This window comes from Pholis gunnellus (assembly GCF_910591455.1).
Source record: "Pholis gunnellus genome assembly, chromosome: 14".
Lineage (NCBI taxonomy): Eukaryota > Metazoa > Chordata > Actinopteri > Perciformes > Pholidae > Pholis > Pholis gunnellus.
In genome coordinates this window covers 22,412,614-22,420,506 of record NC_136541.1, presented here as the reverse complement: position 1 = coordinate 22,420,506, position 7,893 = coordinate 22,412,614, and the positions used below count along the sequence as shown (strand labels likewise).

Below are 7,893 nucleotides of genomic sequence, written 5' to 3'. Positions count from 1 at the left end.
ACGATGTTTACTGAGGTAATAATGCTGGTGGCATGCCACACTTTAACTGTTTGTTATGTAAAATGCTGGATATATTTGCAAATTGATGTAAAAGAATGGGTATCATGGTGTGTTGATGCAGGAGAACAATGTGAATGGGATTTCTTGCAGAATGCATGTTTAAGTCACTTCAACATCAGATAGGCCCATCTTTAACATGTTGGAGAGCCCAGTATCAATTCAGAAAACAAACAATGGGCTGATCCAACTGTTCTATGGGCCAAAAAAACTAAACAAAACAAGACAGTTTTGTCGGCCCACTAAAAACAGTGCATTGAATCACCAACGGTAAAGTGCTTGGTTTGCTGAGACAAATCCTTGTCAGACAGTCTTAATGCAGGATGATGTGTTTCATGGGTAGAGAGGTGGATGAACCGGACTACCGGTACTCATCAACTGAAAGCAAACAAGTTCATTCTTGTAATTCAAAGAAAACATTATTGGCAACTTATGATTGGCTTCTTGCAACATGTGCGATGAATTGAATATGCTGTAGCACGTGATGTGCCTAACTGGTGGTATGACTTGGGGATGTCTGGGTCCAAGTATCCCCACCTCCTCAACACAAGCTATACAGTATGTGATATGATTGTAGATGAGCCACATATTCTAAAATACTGTAGTTCAATTTGGAATCTCAAAATGTGAGTAAAAATATAAGTACAGAGAGCAAGAAGTGATGCATTCAGCAATAGTGGTTAAACTGGTTCATGCAATGAATGTGAGAAGGAGGTGTAACACATTAAAAGGTGCTGTTGACAGACAAACACTGCTGATACCGACGAGACTTCCCAACAAGGTAAACCTACCTGAATTGTAAGTATAGTATATGAAGTATATTTGCTATGGAATTGCCTTGGACATTTTAGTGAGTGTATTTGCTATATAAAAGGAACAGCCATTTGTTTGTTACATGATTTGCATGGGATTTGCAGAACCCAACCTTCAAAAGGTGCTGTTGTCAGACAAGCTGCCACTACCAATGAGACTTCCCAAGGTAAACCTACCATGTAAGTAGATTTTCTATGGAATTGCCAAAGACATTTTAGTGAGTGTATTTCTTATCTTTTATCTTTGGTTTGTTTGTCTGTTTGCTCGATTTTTATGAAACTTGGAAACTAAGTAGAAGGGTGTAGCATTGGTCAAGGAAGAACCCACTCAAATTTGGAGCAGAACCTGATCATTGGGTCTTTCACTTAACATTGGCCTTGGTGGAGTGAGGTTTTTAGAAGGAAAGGATACTTTGATCAAATTAAACAGTTCCATCTCTACTGAGTACTTTAGAGTTGAAATCTAATAGCATTCTATAGCAGTGATATTACTTGTTTTACTCACCTGCACTTACACTCTGTAATGGTGTTGTAACACTCATCTGGCTATATTAATGCCAGGGCCAGTAAATGTAGGTACATATAGTCGATGTAACTACAGTAGTGGCCTCTGAAACATTCAGTTGATGGGTGGAGTCTATTTTCCTGCAGTGACAATTGATGGAATAACAGGTTCATGAGCAATAGAAAAGATGACAGAGTCATTTAGGTTTCAGAAGTCCACCAACCTGTTTTAATCAAGCACAAACAGCCAACAGGGTTAGTTCAGCTTGTTCAAATATTTTAGAAGCAGGTTGATTACAGTTTCTTCCAGTCATACTCACTTATAATTAACATTTACTTCATTTTCTTACAGATGTGAGACCAAATGGAATGGACTACAAATCTGTCTACTACAGTGTGTTTGAGTGGGGATCACTATGGATTACTTGAAATTCAACACAATTCCCCCAAGGATTGATTTAGTGGACACTGAGGAGGTTACTATGCAACGATTATCAAAGTCATGGCAAAGCAACTGAGGTGGTGGCAGCTGTGTTACAAAGTGGACTTACTTTTGAACAAGTACCGTAGTGAAGACCAACTCAGCTGACACGAAACAAGACAACTGGATTAACTGTACAAGAGATACAACTCAACATATCAGGTCAGATCAAATTCTTTAATAATGTACAGTAGATTGGTTTTGTCTGTTTTTCTTTAAATTTCAGTCAGACTGTTGAATAAGGAAATCCATTTTGTGATCCTGTTAGATTTAGCCAAAAAGGCTTTGCTGATTGAGAGGGCTCTCAAAGAATTTGACAGTCAATGACGATTATGTTGCTAGAAATTTCCCACGTGATGGTTGGGAGTCAGAAATGGCCGTAAACATGCACGGACATTACAGCTTTGGAATGCCACCAGGTACACTTGTATGATACTATCAATACAGTCTAGCAATAATATCAGTAAATCTAAATGAGCTTTGGCTTCCTGTGTGAATAAATGCAAAGCTTAATTTATTTAGTAAAACCTTAGTAAAATAAACCTGATCTTACAGTAGTTTATTTTAAATGAAAATCAGGGTAAACTATTAGAAATATGGGAAAAATCCAAACTGAATGACATGTAGTTTGGGGAAACAACGCGAGACTGGGCAGAGGTCACGTGTTGTAGGCATTACGATCAGAGCGGAAGTTGTCCGTCCGCCATCTTAAACGGTAAACCACCAGTCGAAAAAAGGCCTGCTCTCTGCATAAAGCTCACATTTTGCATCTAACATCTATAACCACTGAAATGGTAAGGTTATTGGTGGTATCAAATTAATTAATCCAGTTAAATACTTGTTCATATACTTACTGATACGATAGTCAACATGTGGTTATTTATACCGTTAACGAACCAGTTAGCCTGTTAGTATAGCCTTTGTTTTCTTATTTGTTATTGAGCGATGTTATGGAATTATTCTATTCTTTTAATGACAGCGTGACACAGCTCTTAAATAACTGGCTTTTCTAGTTTGGCTAAAGTTCACTATGTGAAACGGAGAGTTTGATTGCAACATTTATGTTACGCTCATCTAACGAGCAGGCTTCCAGAAGCTTCTAAACTTTGATGGAAGCAGCCAGCATGGAGTAGTGTGATTAGATGTTCTTATTTGCTCATTTCATAACTTCATTATATATATATTCATAGATATAGTATAAAAATGGGCCTATGAATTGTTGTCAAACAACAAGCTTGTAATTCTGATGTAAAATGTCATTGTTCTGCAGGTTCAAATAATAGACGAGGACGGGTGTTCTTTTCCAGTGAGTATATTCGTCTCTTTTGACTTTCATGTTGTACAGCATATCTAACACACACACACACACACACACACACACACACACACACACACACATCTTTGACATTACAAACTGAATGTTTGACCATGGACTATTGTACATTTTCTATCATACAGTAGTAAAATAAATATATACTCTTTTCCTCTGTTTAATTAATGCCGTTCCCTTGTTAGGTCCAGTGTGAGACCAACCCTACTGGTTTGGGTGGACGTGTGGTGTATGATGATCAAACTTATAAGTTGCCTTCTGTGAGTACATACACATTAAAATGAGCATTGACTGAACCCTGTGATATGTTTGTCCTTGGTAATGACAAACTTCCAAGGATGGAAAGAGTTCATGCCATACTATAGTGAAAGTACTATTATTTTACTGAAATTGTACTTAAGTAAAAGTAAAAGTGCGTGTATAAAAATGTTCTTGGTTAAAAGTAAAAAGTAGGTCAGTGGAAATGTGCTCTGAGCAAACGTTTTATATTTTCCATAATATACCTTTTAGACCACAAAATAAATTGCATTAAATGTCAACTAGTGGAACAACATCAGCAACAATACATTGAAGTACTATAGACGGCACGTTGCAGTCTGTGCAAGCAACTGATTATCAACTATCAACAAACAAGAGACAAACTCAGACAATCAAACAAATGTTTAATGATTATTTTTATTGTTTTTAATGTTTTATCTAATTTTTATTGATATTTTATTCTTGTAAAGCACTTTGTGAATCATGCTCTATGAAAGGTACACACTAAATAAACATATTATTATTATCATCACTATCAGTGAGTCGGGCAGAGTGTAGAAGGTGAAATGTTAAATGTCAATCAACAGACCTGTAATTCTAATATGATATATTGTGGTTTTACACTCAGACTCGAACCATACAGCCGGAGGAATTGTCTCTTGGAGTAAGTATAATTATTTCTCTCGTTTGGTCTTCGCTTTACCGCATATCTGCTATAGGGTCACACTGCATTGTTTCATATCCACATAGACATAGATCAGGGGTGGCCAACCAGTCAGAGACCAAGAGCCACATTTTTTACTGTGTTACCGCAAAGAGCCACATCATACACATGGGCACACATGAACATCACCCTATCCCTTCCTCACACACACACATACCTTTGCTCAGCCAGATTTATTGTAAATGTCACACACCAATATGATAATGACAGAAATTGACTCCTAAGACCACAGGCCAGTCATTTTCAACAATGAACATTGTGTACACCAGGGGTGTCAAACTCATTGTCGCTCTGGGGCCACATCAGCATCATGGTTGCCCCCAAAGGGCCGGTTGTCGGCGGGGGGGGGGGGGTGCTGCTCCTTCTTCGTCGGCGGGGAGGGTGGCTGCTGCTGCTGCTGTCACATACGCTGGTGGAGGTGTGCGCGGCGCGTGCGGATCGGGGAGGAGCTCCACCTTGCGCGATACAACGGATATTTGTAAATTGTCCGACTTTTACATTTTTACTTAAAGCGGGGCTTTCAAACAGTCCGTCTCGGCGTTAAATGGGTCGACGAGGAACGTAATCTGTGGCCGCACATGCGCGTTTGACGAAAATACCGTATTTAACTCAAGCGAAGCGAACACGAACATTAAAAAAACACAAATACAAACTTCGATATGAACGTAAGAGCCGCATGAAACCGGGCAAAGAGCCGCATGCGGCTCGCGAGCCGCGGGTTGGCCACCCCTGACATAGATTATAAACATCATCGACACTGCCAATCAAAAAAACTAACCATGAAATGATGATTATTTTATTTTTGGATCAAATAAATGTATACTGCTGTTTATTGCTGTTCCTCCCACGTCCAGTGTGAGAGCGACCCTACTGGTCTGAATATGATTGTGGTGTATGATGATCACACTTACGCGTTACCTTCACATTAAAATCAACATTGACTGGTGATTTTTCTTGTAATGTGTTTCACATTTGCTCAGAGCAGGAAAGAGGATGAGACTGATACTCAAATAACTCTGTAACAAAGTGATCCTTACTTGTATTGCATTGGTGCACTTGTGTTCTGTTCCCTGGTGCTAGCTCCGGCCTCGGTGCTAACACTGTTCCACATCCGTCTCACCACCTGACATTATTTTGAACGTATATATTGAACATGTAACTTTCCCACACAGTCGCCTCTCTGGAGCTCCGCCCTCCTGCAGCTTCTTCTCTGTTGCTGCTGCTGCTGATTTACAGTATGTCCTTGTTTTTGTTCCAATCTCACACTGTTTATTAGGACTTTTTAATTTACTCTCTAACTTGAAATGTAGTGAAGTACAATACTTGTGAAAGAAAGTAATTAAGTAAAAGTAAAGTTAGTGATTGTTAAAAATATTTTAAAAAAGTATAGGTACAAAAAACAAAACAATTTGTTTCAGGAACAAGAGTATATTAATTATTTTACTTCCACCCCTGCATTACCGCCTGTGAGTGCTTTGGGGCGGCTCACGGCAGCACCCGCTGCTCGTTCACGACAGTGCAGAACGTACAAGCTTTCACATCAGAGTCAAAACACTAGAAAAGTCTCCAATAACACCAGAACAAGTCGCTAGATGTGTCGCTAGTAGCTTTTGACAATAAAAGTAGCCATGAGGGTTTGAAAAGTCACCAGATTTAGCGAGAAAGTCGCCAAGTTGGCAACACTGGCACCGACTAAATATGTCCCCAGAGCAACACTGGACGTAACAATGGTTCCTATCACATATTAAACCAAACAAAAATCCATCTTCATGAAAACAAGTTGTACAACTAATAATATATAAGCAAGCATATTAAAGCTACTGCAGATGTAAAAACAAAATCAGTTAACTTAACAGAGATGCTGTTCACTTAAAGACAAAGTTCATCCTCCTTTCTTTGTTAACAAAGAGTTTAATCTCAGTTGTTCAGTACATCCGTGCATTTTAGTTCCAGTAAGAAGTCCTTCTTGACGCCACTGAAGACAGTCGAGCCTCACCAGTTGTATTTCTTGAATAGGTTTTAATGTGTTTGAGGCTGAAAATGTCCGCTCCACAGAGGCAGCAGATATTGGGATTGTCACCGCCCAACACGTCACGCTAGCCCACTGACCAAAAAGGAAAATCAGTTTTCTTTAAAGTCAGTGAAATGATAGTATGTTGACAATACAGTACAAGAAACAGTCAGCAGACCAAATGAACGTTATGAGCATATTGCACATGACTTCATTACAAACTCAATTTATCTGATACCCCCCACGAGTCACCGATGTGTGCTGGATGATAATTAACTACACCATGAGTTTAGAAAAATTAAATACTGCATAACTCTCACCTGCTGCTACCTCCAGTTAATAATTTACATCCGGAACACATTCTGCACTACATGTGGGCGGTGTTTTTTGTCCCACTTCATTTGTATTCATTAATATGCATTAGATATCAATATTTTTGGTCTGTTCATTTATTAAGCTGGAAGAGACGAGTAAAGATAAGGAGTGTATTACTCACCATCATCTTCTCTGATAATATTTCTGTCTTTTTATTAAGGCTTTGGGTGGAGCGGTGGAGGAGCACAGTGCATCAGTGCGATGAATAGAAATAAAATTCTCTCAATTTTCATTTTCAAAGTATCTTATCACTACGTATGATTATAAACAATATATAATCCATGTATTTTACATTTAAACTCATGAGCCATAAAACCAACATCATGCATTTTAAAAACAAAGCAAAGTTTGAATTCATAAAAGTTTTCTTCTATTCAATCTGGTGGAGATGATCGTGATGACCACATGCACAAAACTAGTTAGTTTGTCAGTGAATTAGTCTGAAACAGCATCTTTTTAAACATAATGATGATGATGCAGGTATTATGTTACTTTTGAAGAAATTATACTTTGCTTGAGTATTTCCATTTTGTGATAATTACAATTATTTTCACTTAAATACGTTTTGTTTCTTTCTTTTCTTTCTATGTTTTTATTCACCAGAGTAATAGTTTGAGAAAATACTTGTTTGCTTTCTTTTGGAGAGTTAGATGATTAGATTGATACCTCTTTAGTCTCTGTACAATACATAGCAGGCTACAGCCAGCAGCCAGTTAGCTTAGCATAAACACTGGAAACATGGGTTTCCTATCTAGCCTGGCTCTGTTTGTTAAAGGTAACAAAAACTCGTAGTTCAGGAGACAATGACTGAAGTCTTTAATTATATTCCTTTGCAACTTTTCTGAAGTGATGTTCTCACCGTTGATGTCGTTCTTGTTTCCTGTTTCTCTCCTTGCAGATGGAGCCGGCATGGTCCATGGGTGGTGATGACTCTTGCGGGTGTTATGACCTCACTATTTATTTTTATTTTTGAAAAATATGTGTTTTCTCAAACATAATTTAACCTAAATAAAACATTTCAGTCTTCTCACGTCATCTTTTTTTCTCACACAGCTCAGGCTTGAAGGTGAAGGAGGGAATTGTGACTTTTTCTAACACACATTCAATTTAGTTCAGCCTTCTCTTGTGAGATTTATTTTATAAAAACACAAACAAACAGTTGCATGAAGAAGCTCTCATGTGCACTATGAATCAGAAAAGTGTGTTTTACCATATGCAGTCCTTGCAATAGTCCTACGTCTGTGTCAGGGCTTTATTTTCCTCATCACAATTTAACAATTAGCTAGAAGGACAAAAGTGCCTTCTTTTGAGAGATACGTGTGGATCTTAGTGACCAAACTA

At 38.2% G+C, this 7,893-nt stretch overlaps 1 long non-coding RNA gene across 1 annotated transcript; it reads left to right on the top strand.

Moving 5' to 3' along the window:
- Positions 1-795: 795 nt before the first annotated feature.
- LOC306705671 lies at positions 796-7,579 on the top strand. The gene is made up of 8 exons (XR_013767346.1): positions 796-855; positions 975-1,049; positions 1,726-2,016; positions 3,125-3,160; positions 3,370-3,444; positions 4,071-4,106; positions 5,339-5,401; positions 7,451-7,579. It is a non-coding gene; the product is annotated as an uncharacterized lncRNA (long non-coding RNA).
- Positions 7,580-7,893: the final 314 nt, after the last annotated feature.